Source organism: Lactuca virosa, chromosome 4 (genome assembly GCF_052849685.1).
Source record: "Lactuca virosa cultivar CGN04683 chromosome 4, Lactuca_virosa_CGN04683_v6, whole genome shotgun sequence".
NCBI lineage: Eukaryota > Viridiplantae > Streptophyta > Magnoliopsida > Asterales > Asteraceae > Lactuca > Lactuca virosa.
This window is the reverse complement of record NC_136429.1, coordinates 10190708-10206397: the sequence shown is the minus strand read 5'-3', so window position 1 is coordinate 10206397 and position 15690 is coordinate 10190708. Positions and strand designations below refer to the sequence as shown.

Genomic DNA, 15690 nt, shown 5'->3' with positions numbered 1-15690 from the left:
TACAGTGGTGGTGGTGATAACAGTACAATCCCTGCTAACATGATCAGTTCGGCCGCACTTAAAGCAGCCCGAACTACCCGCCCTGCACGTCCCCTCGTGCATCTTGCCGCACTTTTTACAGCGGCTGCGGCTGTCTCCTCGATCTAGAATTTGATACCTTGGGCCTTTTGCCCGAACTCCATGTTTGAACCCCATCTGGTTTCCTCTTCCTTTCCATCTCCAGATCTAGCTCCCTTTCCCGAGCGATTGCTATCATATCCTCCAACGTCTTGCAGCTAGAGTGGTTAACAAACTGTCGGATGTCACCCATCAACATCTTATGGTATCAGGCCTTTTTCATCTCCTCGTCTGCCACATACTGCGGAACGAGAAGGGCCCTCTCCCTGAACATATCGGTGATCTCAGTCACCGTCTCAGTAGACTGTTGGAGATCCTGGAACTCCCGCACAAGCTGCTACACCTCAATCACTGGTGCAAACTCGGCCCTAAACCTGGCCGAGAAGTCACTCCAGGTCATCGCATCAATAGCGGCATCATCTCCAATAGCATGCACGGCCTCCTCCTACCAATCACGAGCCCTGTCCTTCAGGAGGCAGGAAGCAAGTCGGACCTTGTCCCCCTCAGGACAAGGGCTGGTGCAAAAGGCGTTGACGACATCAGCCAACCACCTGCTGCTCGCAATGGGGTCCCGAGCCCCATGATAGTCTGGAGCTCCACAAGCTCGGAACTCTCTGAATGTCAACGTGTGCGCCCCCATCATGGCAGCCATATCGGTGCGAAATGCACTCAGCCTCTCGTCAAGAATCTCCAAAATGCCCTCCTTGACCGTACCGAAGATCACAGGAGTCTGGTCAATGATAATGCGCGTGATCTCAGATGAAATGAACTCCATCCAAGAGGCCCTTGGACGAAATTTCTAGGGCTTTCCTAAAAGATTTCGTCCAACCCATCTAGGAGGGTTCTAGAGCCCAATTCCACAATTATCAATAAATTGCCAAACAACCCCTGCACTTTTAATTAATAAAATTAATCCCAAAATTAATCCAATTAATTTCTTATTAACTATTAATTAAATAATATGATTTTCAAGTAATATATTATTTCCATAATACATTAATAAATCATTCATTCCAATTTATTAATCAAATAATAAATTCTTCCTCTTCCTCAATAGGTCATCCTGTCTAGTTGTTAGTACGAAGGCAGCCCAAAAGAACTGTGCTACTATCAATTCAAGTATATACCAATTATAGTTATTGTCACCCAAACCGGAACGACGGAAACGTTCGGGGGTGGATGACGTCAAAAGTAGTATCACAACAATTGCATCATAGTAATCAAAGTAAACACAACCATTACATTGAATGTATATAAAAAGGTATTTACATATGTTTGATTCATGTTTTTATACATCAAAAGCATAAACAAAAGTAAAAGACGTGACTATACGCTCCGTCTTCTCAAAACTTCGGGAGGTACCTGTCTACTAATTTCCTGAGAATACAAGCAGTTTTGAAAGAGTATCAGCATTAAGCTGGTGAGTTCATAAACATGTTTTTGGTAATGAAAATCCTGTCATTAAGTCTGTAAAATGTTTGTATGCTTCCCAAGAAAATCCAATATTTTCTAACATATGTGTTTGACACTGTGTTCTGTAGTAGTGTATAATGTATTAGTTTGTACGTCTGGTTACCACCAAATGTATGGTATAACATTGTTTTGAATGAAACTCCTTTGTATGAAAACCCTGGCTATCACCAGTAATGTATAAGATGTTCTGTTTGAAAACCCTGGTTACCACCAGTATGTATAGTAGTTTCATTACTTAAAACAAAACTATGAGTTGAAATCCCTGGAATCCTCTGGTTGTATTATGAACTAGTTTTATTAATAAAAATAAAACTAAAGAAGAATGAAATCCCGTAAACAATAAGGTTAGTTTATACTATTGTGAGTCGTATAACCATGCTTGATATGACCTAGTGTCCTTTACGACGTTCCTCAAGTGTCGAATGAATGACATTTGTCACCCCAGGCATGTCTGCATAACTGTAGCTAGCAGTTTAGGTGTGGGATTGTCAGTCCCGAATAGATCTATTCACAAATCTCACGCTCTCCCTCCAGGAGACTCTGGTTATACTATGATAGGATTTAGCTTGTACCCCGAAAGGTACAACTGAAGTGTTGTCTCACATTCCTGTATTAACTAGTTTACGTGTAGTTCTGTATTGATCTACTGTATTTAAACTCGTGTGTATACTTTATAAGTTAATAACTATACTTAAATAATTATTACATGTTGTACTCTTGTAGTAATGTATATCATAAACTAAATCTGTCATAGTTTATATGTTTTGCTATGTAAAACTCTGAATTCGTAAAACTGTGTATTGAAAACACAAACTATACCTATTAGAGTTTGCATGTATGATGTGTACTTGGTTTACGTATTGATCTGAAAACTATGCAATTTTGAGTGTAGATTGAAAAAGTCCCTTATGCTCAGCACGTTACAAAAGGGATAAAATATCTAAATATTTTATAAACATGTGGAAACTGTAAGATTGTATCAATTGCATCAGTTTTAAATGTGTTTGAAATCCTTTTGTATAAATGCACAAATTCATTTGTGTTTGGCTTGTTCTCTCCCTCTGAAAACATTTAAAATCATAAAAGCATATGGGTATGAACTCACTGTTAGTCGTGTGAATAGTCGGACAGCGAAAATTGGGAGTGAAGACCCTCGAGTTGATGTATGCGACACTCAATGGGATCCTAATACAATTAATATATGTATGTATTTTATTAGCGAAACCATTATTTATAGTGTTGGGAAAACACTTGCTTTCGGTTTGGGAATGTTACCGGGACTCGATTGTATCGGAAAAGTGGGTTTGCAGCCAAGATTCACGGTGTGAAGGAGTTTGCGGCCGTGAAGGGTTTCCGGCCGTGAACTGTCCTTTGAAGGGTTTACGGTCGTAAACGAGTGTACGACCTTAGAAGATTTGAAGGTTTGAATGGTGTACGGCCGTAAACAGTTTGCGGTCTTTGAAGATTTGAAGATATAAAGGGTGTACGGCCGTAAACTCAAGAACAATGATGTTGGATTCAATGAAAAACATGTTTTAGCTGCTCCAAAACAACTTCCAAAGGTGCTTCTTGATGATTTTCGGAAGAAAATAGGGTGTTTTGGTGTTTACGGTCGAGAGGTAGAGAGAGAGAATGAGAGAGTTTTCGGCCAAGAAAGTCCAAATGAAGGTGGGGGTCCCGTATATATATATATATATATATATATATATATAGGCTGGGGGTATGGTCGGTGGTGGGGGCCACCTGGCACTGGCCGTAAACGGGTGTACGCCCGTAAACGAGTTTACGGCCGTGAACATCACTCAGGCCGAAAACTAAAAGAAAACTCGGGTTTTTCGCATGATTTCGGTTCCGATTCTTATATAGATTTAATTATATAACTAAATGATTTTCCAACCCAAAGGAATTTGACGGAACTCAATAAAATCCAAATTTTATTAACGGATATCGGCTAACGCTAACTGAAAAAGGTTCGGGTTGCCACAGTTATGGGCTTAGATACCTAATCCAACAGTCTCCCATTTGGATAAGTCTAATAACTATAACTACCAAATTGGTAAGCAAATTGTAGCTACCAAAAGCCGTTGTCGAACTCTGACCTAGTCGGTAACGTGTCCTTATATTAGTGATCAAATATTCCTCCGTTCTACAAGATATCGTATGGACATGAGACATAGATTATAATCATTCTCTCTGTCCAAGATTTGTTTCCCGATTTCTGATTTATGACGACTGATATCAGACTACTAATTGAACACATCAATTCAGTCTAGGCTTGGCCAAGCGCTTTAGATGTCGACATCAAATCATCGAGGGGCCCACATATATCGATTTTTCCGTTAAGGCAAAAGGAACGGAAAAACTTCAACTTATATGCTTGTACTATTCACTCATCAAATCATGCACAACAATACATTTTATAACATCAAGTTACTGATGCGTTTACGTATTATCAATGCGTAACTGACTCGTAAACAACTCATATATCTCTGTTTCAAGAATATAATATATTATCGTCTCAAAATTACTCGTGATAAAATTCATGAAGTAATTCTCTGAGCGTGGATTTATCTAATACTCAAAACCCCATTTTCCAAGTACTCATGAACATTGCAGCAAAACCATTGCTATTTCTAATCTTCATAGACAATCTACAATCCAGTTCATGACAGTCTTAATTCGCTACTTACTTCCAAAAGTACGATCGACTGTGGATGTTTGAATAATCCAATTATTCGGGAAGTAAAACATACAAAGTGAAACACAATAATAACTTAATTAACTATGGTCTCAAAACTATTTAATATATATATATATATATATATATATATATATATATATATATAACTCTTATTATTTAATCACCATATTAATTGGACTTTATTTATTGTATAATGTTTCGAGTAATCAACTAAACACTTGAATTAAACATCAGTCATGCCATGTTATAAACATGCATACTATGTTTCTCTATGGTCCTTCCTTTGTGAACAAATCAATTGGATACTATCCCACTGATGCTCATTTCACAATTTCAATTTTTTGTTACTACCAAATGTGTTAGAGTTCAACCTTGCATGCAATGTCTTTTTGTGATGACGAGGCATCAAAATCACCTATCACAAAATTTTTCATTGAAACTTTGTTACTAAAAACAATTTCATGGAAATAAAGTCTCAAATTCAAGATACACTCCTTGAACACCTTCCTTGCATTAAAGTTTCTAACTCACATGTAAGTTTCAATAACCAACTTCCACTATGGAAACATTTCCATATTCCCATATGACCATCAATTCTAAACAAGAATCACCTAGCTATTCCTTTGTAATTATATCCTTCTAGTTCAATGTATTTTTAATACGGTTCTTATTCTTGGTATTGTTACCGGTTTCTTGATGGTTTCATCTTGACCATGCCTTACTCAATATGTCTTCGTGTTGTTTCTGTGTCGTCATCATTACTGGAATCAGATTCGGAGATATCCCTACTGCCCTAGTCAACAAAGTAACCCCTGAATATTTATCGGAGAACCCACCTCCAATTCAGTCAAATCCAAATGATGTTATATCATTCTTACCACCAATTACAAGCTGAATGAGTGAGTGATATTACAATTTATGGTCACACTCTGGTTCGATTTTCATAAGAGGAAAAGAAGATTACCTATCAAGTGATCTTGTTCAACCAAAAGAGAAACGTCCAGGATTTAAATAGAATATGGTACTATCTTGGCTCCTAAATACTATGACACCTAAAGTTGGTGAAACGGCCTTTGAAATCTGGGAAGCAGCACGAGACACATTTTCAAACCAAGAAATACGTTCACCTTATTCAAAATCAAAGGTATCCTACATGATCTTTAACAAGGTGAACTTAAACCTTAAATCGCTACCGAAAACAATTGGACATTCTCAATACTTTTACGTAGATGGAAAACGCATATTAGAGACGAATAGAATTTACAAATTCCTCCGTGGACTAAATCACAAACTTGATGAGACGAGGAAGAATATTAGGATCTATAAAAGAACAAATTTCTAAAGAAAGAGGAATGTGGTCGTAGTTCGACAACCACATTGGGGTTCAGGTTTAGGACGGTGCTAAGGTTATGGTTTCAAACGACGTTGTCATCTTTGTCTAGTTTAGGGTTTCACCGGAAAAAAGAAGTGGGTGACGGTTGGGTTCAAATGATTTCCAGATCAGACAAGTTTTCTTTTAGCGAGGTCGTCATCTTCGTCTTCATTAGGCAAATCTGGAAAGACGCAACGACGACAATTGTACGGTAACAGTGGCGCTAGAAAAAAGGTGGTCCACGTTGTCTCCAACTGAGAAAGTACAAATTTTTGCAATTTTCTCATAAGAAAACTGAATGTAGAATATGTTTAATTTTTAATGAGAAAGTACAAACTTAATAAAACAAATAAAAAAAATAAAATAACAAAGGCCAAATTTGTAATTTTAAATATGTTTAAAAATATTTGGACCAAAACCGCAACTCTAAACTTTTTGGACCAAAGTGGCAAATTCCAACATACCACAGGGACCATTTTTGTAATTTTGTTATCAGAAATTTGAAAGTAGAATGTTATAATGTAATGATTTTTCAAAGTAAAGGATATACATGAGAAAAAAAAGTTTGATATTTCAACGTTGTAGGAAAAAAAGGAAAAAAGGAAAGTGAGTACAACTATAAAAATGAGATGATTTTTAAAATGCAATGTGCTAATAAGAACAATGAAAATAGAATGCTAAAATTCGAAGATTTTTCAAAATAAAATGTATAGATGAGAAAAAAGAAGTTTCATGTTTCAAAGTGACAAAAAGACAAAAGTAAAATGTTAAAAATTGGATGATTTTCTAAAATGAAATATGCTAATAATAAGAGAACAAAAACTTAACATTGTCCTTATATGTATCATGTATTATCATTCATACTAAAGTTATCATTATATCTCATGCACATACGAATAAATCTAGCTCATGCTTTTTCTATGAAGTATTTAACATCAAAGTAGAAAAGTCATACTCCTCTGGTATAACGATTCAAATTATGACACACAAGGCTTACATAATCCTCGACTTACCAATATTCTTAAGTTTATGATACACTCCTACCCGGCATATCCTCAATTCTTGACCTCATCATGCTAATTATATTCTCAACCTCAAAGCACATATACATATAGGATGCTTAAATATTCAAATTTACTTATTAGTACAAATATCCAATCTTGTAGTCATTAATCTTTTTGCTATGTTTAATATGATAAAAGATAGTCATGGGATCCTTAAAACATTGCTCATTTCACATGTAATACACTTTTTGTCATCATTCCAATCCTAATGTATCCCTAAACAAACTTCTGATCCATATCCTTACACTAAGTGTCCACTCGTAATAAAATTTCTAAATTTATTTTTCTATTATTCGTACATTCTTAGCATCCCCTTGAATGGTTCATGTTAATTCAAAGTAAAATGCATAGATGAGAAAAATGAAGTTTAGATGTTTTAATGTTGTAACAAAAAGAAAAGTGAAAGTACAATGCTAAAAATGGGATGAATTTTCAAAATGAAATATCCCATTTACACATTACAATATTGAAACATCGAACTTTTTTTTCTCATCTATGTAAATTACTTTGAAAAATCATCACATTGAAAAATATAATGTGTAATTATTTTAAAAAAACTAATAGTAGAATGGTATAAATGCATGAATTTTCAAAGTAAATTTTATAGATGAAAAAAAAAAGTTTAATGTTTGTATGTTCTAAGTTCTAACAGAAAGGTAAGTGAAAGCACAATGTTAATACAGGATAATCTTTAAAAATGCATTGTGTTTAATATTTAGAAAACTGGAAGGAGAAAGCTATAATGTGATGAATATTCAAAGTAAATTGCTTAATCAGAAAAAAAAATGATGTTTTAATGTTGTAACAGAAAAGAAAAGTGAAAGCACAATGATAAAAATGGGATGATTTTTAAAAATGCAATGTGTTAATACTTAGAAAACTGAAAGTAGAATGCTATAAATGGATGATTTTCCAAAGTAAAATAAATAGATGAGAAGAAAAAAAGTTTGATGCTTCAATGTTGTTACAGAAAGGAAAGTGAAAGCACAATGCTAAAAATGGGATGATTTTTGAAAATAAAGTGTACTAATAAACAATAAAACAGAAAGTATGATGCTATACTTGGAAGATTTTTCAATGTAAATGCATAAATGAGCAAAAAGAAGTTTCATGTTTCATTGTTGTTACAGAAAGACAAGTGAGAATAAAATGCTAAAAATGGGATGATTTTTTAAAATGCAATGTGCTAAGAATAGTAAGAAACTGAAAGTTTCTCTATATATGGAAGATTTTTCAAAGTTTGATGTTTCAATGTTGTAATAGAAAGGAAAGTAAAATCACAATGCTAAAAATGGGAAGATTTTTAAAAATGAAATGTTAATGTTTAGAAAACTAAAAGTAGAATGCTATAAATGGATTAATTTTCAAAGTAATTGCATAGATGAGAAAAAAATGGTTGATGTTTCAATGTTGTTAATATAAGAAAACGATAAGATGTTTCAATGTTGTAACAACAAAGAAAGTGAAAGCAATGCTAAAATGAGATGATTTTTAAAAATCAATGAGTTCATATTACAAAAAAAAGCATAATGCTATAAATGGATAATTTTTTTAAAGCATAATGATATGTTTCAATGTTTTAACACAAAGGAAACTGAAAACATTACGCTAAAAATGGGTTGATTTTTAAAAATAAAATGTGAATATTTAGAAAACTGAAAGTAGAATGCTATAAATGGATGAATTTTTAAAGTAAATTGCATAAATGAGAAAAAAAAAGTTTGATGTTTGAATGTTGTATCAGAAAGGAAAGTGAGAGAGCGATGCTAAAAATAGGACGAGTTTTGAAAATGCAATGGGTAAAAAATAAAAATAAAAACTAAAAGTGGAATTTTATAATGTGGTGATATTTCAAAGTAAAATGAGTAGATGAAAAAAAGAAGTTTAATGTTTCTTGTTGTAAGTTGAAACAAAACTAAAAACAAAAGTACAACGCTAAAAATGGGTCGATTTTTAAAAATGCAATGTGCTGATAATAGGATGGTTTTTCATTGTTTGATGTTACTATTTTGTAAAAGAAAAAAAATGAAAGTACAATGTTAATATAGGGATGATTTTTGAAAATGCATAGTTCTCATAAGAAGAAAACTGAAAGTAGAAGGCTACATATGGAAGATTTTTCAAAGTAAAATGCATAGATGAGAAAAAAGAAATTTGTTGTTTCAATGTTGTAACAAAAAGAAAAATGATAGTGGAATGCTAAAAGTAGGATGGTTTTTGAAAAGTCAATATGCTAATAATAAGAAAACTAAAAGTAGAATGGCATAATTGGATGATTTTTCAAAATAAAATACATAGATGAGAAAAGAAGTTTCATGTTTCAATGTTGTGATACAACCCAAGGGCGTTTTGGTCAAGTCTATCATCGCAGGAGATAGGCATCAACATTCAAGAGATAATTTAATTGTTTTCTTTTATTTAGTTTTTCCTTGTAATCAGAATATTAGTTTGTTTCAGTTTAGGATTCCTATATTCTAGGATTCGGTTTTGGTATCTAAATAGATTAGCAAGACATTATAAATAATGCTCCATAGGGTTGTTTATTTTTTTATGCATTAATAAAAAGTCTTTGACTGGTCAATTGGAGAACTCCCTCGAAACACAGGTGGTCGATTAGGATTCTTTTCCCTGAGAAGGATCTTGATCTTATTATGTTGTTACAGAAGGACAAGTAAAAGTAAAATGCTAAAAATTGGATGATTTTTCAAAATGCAATATGTTAAGAATGAGAAAACCAAAATTCATCAAATTCTTAAATCATTACCAGATAAAGTCTAAAATTAACATATTTTAACCTCATCATACTAATCATATCCTCAAAGCACATATACATATATGATACTCAAATTCAAATGGTACTTATTAGTACAAAGATACAATCTTGTTGTCATGAATCTATTTGCTATGCTATCATAATGATAAAACATAACCATGGGATCCTTAAAACATAGAACATGATGATCATATTTCATCTTTTCGTGTCATCATTCAATCCTAATGTATTCCTACATTAAGGTTATGCTCCTTATCCTTACATTGAAAGTTCACTCATATCAAATTTTCTATATATATCTTTAGATTGGTTCATGTTTCTTTCAAGGTAAAGTACATAGATGAGAAAAAAAAAAGTGTGAGGTTTCAATGTTGTAACAGAAAGAAAAGTGAAAGTACAATGCTAAATATTAAATGATATTAAAAAATGGCATGTGCTAATAATAGGAAGATTTTTCAAAGTTTGATGTTACAATGTTGTAAAAGAAAGAAGAGTAAAAGTACAATGCTAATATAAGGATGAATTTTGAAAATGCAAAGTTCTCAATATAAGACAAGTAAAAGTAAAATGCTATATATGAAAAAATTTCAAAGTAAAATACATAGATGAGAATTTTTTTAAGTTTCAATAAAGTAACGGAAAGAAAACTGAAGGTAAAATCCTAAAAATGGAAAGATTTTCTAAAATACAATGTGTTAATAATAGGAAAACTTAAAGTAGAATGCTATAATTGGATATTTTTTCAAAGTAAATGCATGTATGTTTATAAATAAAATGTTTTGATTGAATGTTTTTTCAAAATAAAATGCTAAAAATGGGATGATTTTAAAAATAAAATGCTTTGATTGAAAGTTTTTTCAAAAATAAAATGCATAGATGAGAAATGAGAAGTTTGATGTTTCAAAGATGTTACATTAATAAAAAGTTAATATGCAGAAACAAAAGTGAAAGTATAATGCTAAAAATGGGATTATTTTTGAAAATTGAATGTAAAATGGAACTTTTTGAAAATAAAATGCTTTAATTATGAGTTTTTTTCAAAGTAAAATGCATAGATGAGAAAAAGAGAAGTTTGATGTTACATAAAAAAAAGTGGAAGTAGAATGCTAAAAATGAGATGATTTTTGAAAATTCAATGTAAAATGGATGATTTTGAAAGTAGAATGCTTTAATTGGAAAATTTTCAAAGTAAAATGCATAGATGAGAAAAAGAGAAGCTTGATGTTTCAATATTGCTACAGAAAGAAAAGTTAAAATACAATGCCAAAAAATGGATGATTTTTTAAAACTAAATATAAAATGGACGATTTTGAAAGTAGAATGCTTTAATTGGAATTTTTTCAAAGTAAAATGCATAGATGAGAAAAAGAGAAGTTAACAAGTTAGAGCACAATGTTAAAAATGGATATTTTTGAAAATTCAGTGTCAAATAAAAGCTTTTGAAAATAAAATGCTTTGATAGGAAGTTTTTTCAAAGTAATACGCATAGATGAGAAAAAGAAAAGTGTAGTGTTTTAATGAGGTTACAGAAACAAAAGTGAAAGTATAATGTTAAAAATGGGATAAACTTTGAAAATCGAATGTAAAGTGGAAGTTTTTGAAAATAAAATGCTTTGATTGAAAGTTTTTTCAAAATAAAATGCAAAGATGAGAAATGAGAAGGTTGATGTTTTAAAGATGTTACATAAAGAAAAAGTTAAAGTGCAATGCTAAAAATGGGATGATTTTTAAGAATTAAGTCTGAAATGGAATATTTTGAAATGTACAATGATTTATTTGTAAGTTTTTTTCAAAGTAAAATGCATAGATGAGAAAATGAGAAGCAAGTTAGAGCACAATGGTAAAAATGAATGATTTTTGAAAATTCAGTGTAAAATGGAAGCTTTTGAAAATAAAATGCTTTGATAGGAAGTTTTGTCCAAGTAATACACATAGATGAGAAAAAGAGATGTGTGATGTTTAAATGAGGTTACAAAAACAAAGGTGAAAGTATAATGCTAAAAAAGAGATGATTATTGAAAATCGAATGTAAAATGGAAATTTTTAAAATAAAATGCTTTATTTGAAATTTTTTTCAAAGTAAAATGCATAGATGAGAAATGAAAAGTTTGATGTTTCAAAGATGTTACATAAAGACAGTTAAAAGGCAATGCTAAAAATGGAATGATGTTTGAAAATTGAATGTAAACTGGAAATTTTTTAAAGTACAATGCTATAAATGTAATTTTTTTTCAATGTAAAATGCATAGATGTGAAAAAGAGAAGTTTGATGTTTTAATGATGTTACATAAAGAAAAAATTAAAGTAAAATGCCAAAACGGGATGATTTTTGAAAATCAAATGTAAAATGGAAGTTTTTGAAATAAAATGATCTGATTGAAATTTTTTGAAAATTCAACGTAAAATGGATGATTTTGAAAGTATAATGCTTTAATGGAAAATTTTTCAAAGTAAAATGCATAGATGAGAAAAAAAGGTTTGATGTTTCAATAATGTTAAAGAAAGAGAAGTTAAAATACAATTCTAAAAATAAGATGATTTTAGAAAATTGAATGTAAAAAGGAATATTTTGAAAGTAGAATGCTTGAATTGGAAAAAATTTCAAAGTCAAATGCATAGATGAGAAAAAGAGAAGTTTGATAATTTAATGACGTTACAAAAAGAAAAGTTAAATTACAATGCTAAAAATACGATGATTTTTGAAAATTCAACATAAAACGGATGTTTCTTAAAGTAGAATGCTTTAGATAGAAGTTGTTTCAAAGCAAAATGCATAGATAAAAAAAATAGTTTGATGTTTTAATTATGTTACAGAAAGAAAAGTTAAAGTACAATGCTAAAAATTTGGATGATTTTCGAAAATTCAATGTAAAATGGATGTTTTTGAAAGTAGAATTCTTTAATTTGATGTTTTTTTCAAAGTAAAACGTATAAATGAAAAAAAAAAGTTTGAGGTTTCAATGATTTTATAGATAAAAAATGTTAAAGTACAATGCTAAAAATGGAATGATTTTTAAAAATTCAATGTAAAATGGATGAAGTTAGAGTACAATGCTAAAAATTGGATGATTTTTGAAAATTCAAAGTCCAACGGATGATTTGCAAAGTAGAATGCTTTAATTGGAATTTTTTTTCAAAGTAAAATGCATAAATGAGAAAAAGAGAAGTTTTATGTTTCAATAATGTTACAGAAAGAAAAGTGAAAGTAGAATGCTAAAAATGGGATGATTTTTGAAAATTCAATGTAAAAATGATGTTTTTTAAAGTAGGATGCTTTAATTGGAAACTTTTTCAAAGTAAAATGCACAGATGTGAAAAGGAGAAGTTTGATGTTTCAATGATGTTAAAGAAAGAAAAGTGAAAGTACAATGCTAAAATATGATGATTTCTAAAAATTTAATGTAAAATGAATAATTTTTAGAGTAGAATGCTTTAATTGCAAGTTTTTTTGAAAGTAAAATGCATAAATGAGAAAAAAAAATTTGATGTTTTAATAATGCTATAGAAAGAAAAATAAGAAATAAAATGCAAAAAATGGGATGATTTTTGAAAAATGAATGTAAAATGGAAGTTTTCGTAAATAGAATGCTTTCATTGGAAAAATTTTAAAAGTAAAATGCATAGATGAGAAAAGTGATGTCTTATGTTTCAGTGATGTTATAGAAAGAAAAATGAAAGTAGAATGCTAAAAATGGGATGATTTTTGAAAATTCAATGTACAATGGATGTTTTTGAAAGTAGGATTCTTTAATTGGAAGTTTTTTTCAAAGTAAAAAAAAAAGTTTGATGTTACTGAAAAAAAAAGTCAAAGTACATTGTAAAATTTAAAAATTCAATTTAAAATTGAGGTTTTTGAAAGTAGAATGCTTTAAAATTAAAATGCATAGATAAGAAAATTGAAATTGAAAAAGAAAAACAACAGAAGGAGATGACATACGTTGGACTAAATATAAATTTAATTGGTAAAAGAAAATATTTTCTCTGTCTTTCCCATAACATGTGATGACAGCTCCTACAAACACATACCATAAAACATAAGTCATACACAACCAAATCCCTAATCTAATAAAAAACATGTCAAAACCCAATAAAACTGTAAGTTTAATGAAACATATGAACTTCACACCTCTAGTAGATGTTAAATTAAAACCAAAAGGATTCAAAAATACCTCAAGATTTCAAGCTACGAGAACAATGATGTAGTATGGATATAGTTCTCATCAGAATTTGGAGGATTCAAAAAAAGAACTAACTGAATGAGAATGACACCTTTAAAACAAGTTCCACTGTTGTTTGAAACACTCTTCTAGACAATATTTATAGTAGAAACTATATATATTTGTTTAATACCCTTGACTTATCCATTGCCATTGCAAGCACCCTGTAAAAGTAAAGGATCAATAAGTTTTTTCAGTAAACAGTTTTTAATTACTCCAGGTTTATATACCATATTTAAATCCATTTCCTCCATCAGCTGTTTTCTTGTTTATTTTGCTACTTTTGACTGAATCATTATTCATTCATATACAGAAAAGCTTTTCTTCTTTGTGTATGAGGGCAATGATGATCCTCCCTGAGAATTGTGGTTCACTGTGTGTTCTTCCATGAGTAGTTCCATCACTCAGATGACAGAGAATGAGAAGTTACAATAAGAATTTAGTATCACTCAATTGTATCTTACAATCACAATCAGAAAATTCAAATTGCAAAGAAATAACAGCAACAGAACATACCCAGAACTGAATATAAACAAAATTTCTTCTCTGTCTTTCCCATAACATGTGACAGCTCCTACAAACACATACAACGAAACATAAGTCATACATTACCGAATCCCTAATATAATAAAAAAACATGTCAAACCCAATAAAACTGTAAGTTTAATGGAACATATGAACTTCACACCTCTGGTATAGACATCGCCTGCGCAGGAGCCTGTGAGAGGCGTCGATTTGGGTGAAAGCAAAGATGTCGAAGAAAAAAGTGGAAAACCATGATGATAATCATTCGTTATTTCTCTGCTTTGCTTCAAAATTATGGACGCTTGATTAGTTGAGATCAAACCAAAGAATATTTCAAGTCTTCGCTTCAGTGGGGTTGGGTCGTATAAGTTGATATTTGGGGTGAGAGGCTTCGGTTTCAAGAAACAGAGGCGGTAGAGGAGAAGTTAAGTGAAGCGTTGGATCAAGAAGGGAAAAAGAAGATGGAAGCAGCAGGCTAGGTGGCGTGAGATGTACAGCGAATGTTTATGTACTATTGATCACCGGATAGAAATTACGAGTATGGGTAATGTGGGTTTATAGAATGGATAACTGAAGAAAAAATGGAGAGCATGAGAAAAAGAACGCTTGCCCTCCGACATCATCGTCTTCTTCCGCTGTCACCAATTTCTTCAAATCAATTTATTTTATTCTTGGAACACCAGAGGAAAACGATTGGAAAATTGGAAAAGTGGATGCGAAGAGGAAGAAGAAAGAAAGAAGGAAATATGAAGAGTTCAGGCACGACTGGCACTCACTTTGTAGTCAAACGAACCGTTTGTGCCCCAGCCGCTTGAAGATCATGAAATTAATTAGAATCTTCGCATTAATTAATTGCCTATTACTAACCAGCCAAATTACTGTTTAATTGTTTTTTATTTACAAATAATTATTTATTTTTAATTATATATTTTTATTTTGATGAAACATTTTATTATTTTGTGATATTATTTTAAATTAATAATTGTCATTAAGTAACTATTTTCAGCATGTCATTTTGAGGTGTATTATTTATATAAATATCGTTAACTAATCAATACATACAAATATAAATATGTAATTTATATAGTAATAAACGAACATACTTACATACCTCGTCATTTAACTAATCAAATGATGGCAAATATTATGGCCAACTCATTTTTTTAATTAAAAAGATTTTTTTCCAAAATATCATAGAATGAAAATGAAGTTTATGAGACACCACTTATAGTAAAATGTTAGGTATGAAAATGATTATTACATAAATTATATACAACTTAGAGGACCATAAATATAAATATAATATTTTTAGGGGTCAAGATCCTGAGACATTCCCAGGATCCCGAATCTTGAAGTATAACTAGGATCCTAAAACATATATACTCAGTGTTAGGGTTAGGATCTCGGAACTACTTTGAAATCCTCAAGTCTAAGGATCATCAAAGGCT

The 15690-nt window shown here is 31.1% G+C and overlaps 1 long non-coding RNA gene across 1 annotated transcript; it reads right to left on the bottom strand.

The window, feature by feature from the left end:
- Positions 1–13243: 13243 nt before the first annotated feature.
- On the bottom strand, positions 13244–14964 carry LOC145109627 (uncharacterized). Its single transcript, XR_013709105.1, has 5 exons — positions 14406–14964; positions 14234–14291; positions 13948–14120; positions 13670–13881; positions 13244–13512 (listed from the first exon to the last, which is right to left on the bottom strand). It is a non-coding gene; the product is annotated as an uncharacterized LOC145109627 (long non-coding RNA).
- Between the last annotated feature and the right edge of the window lie 726 nt (positions 14965–15690).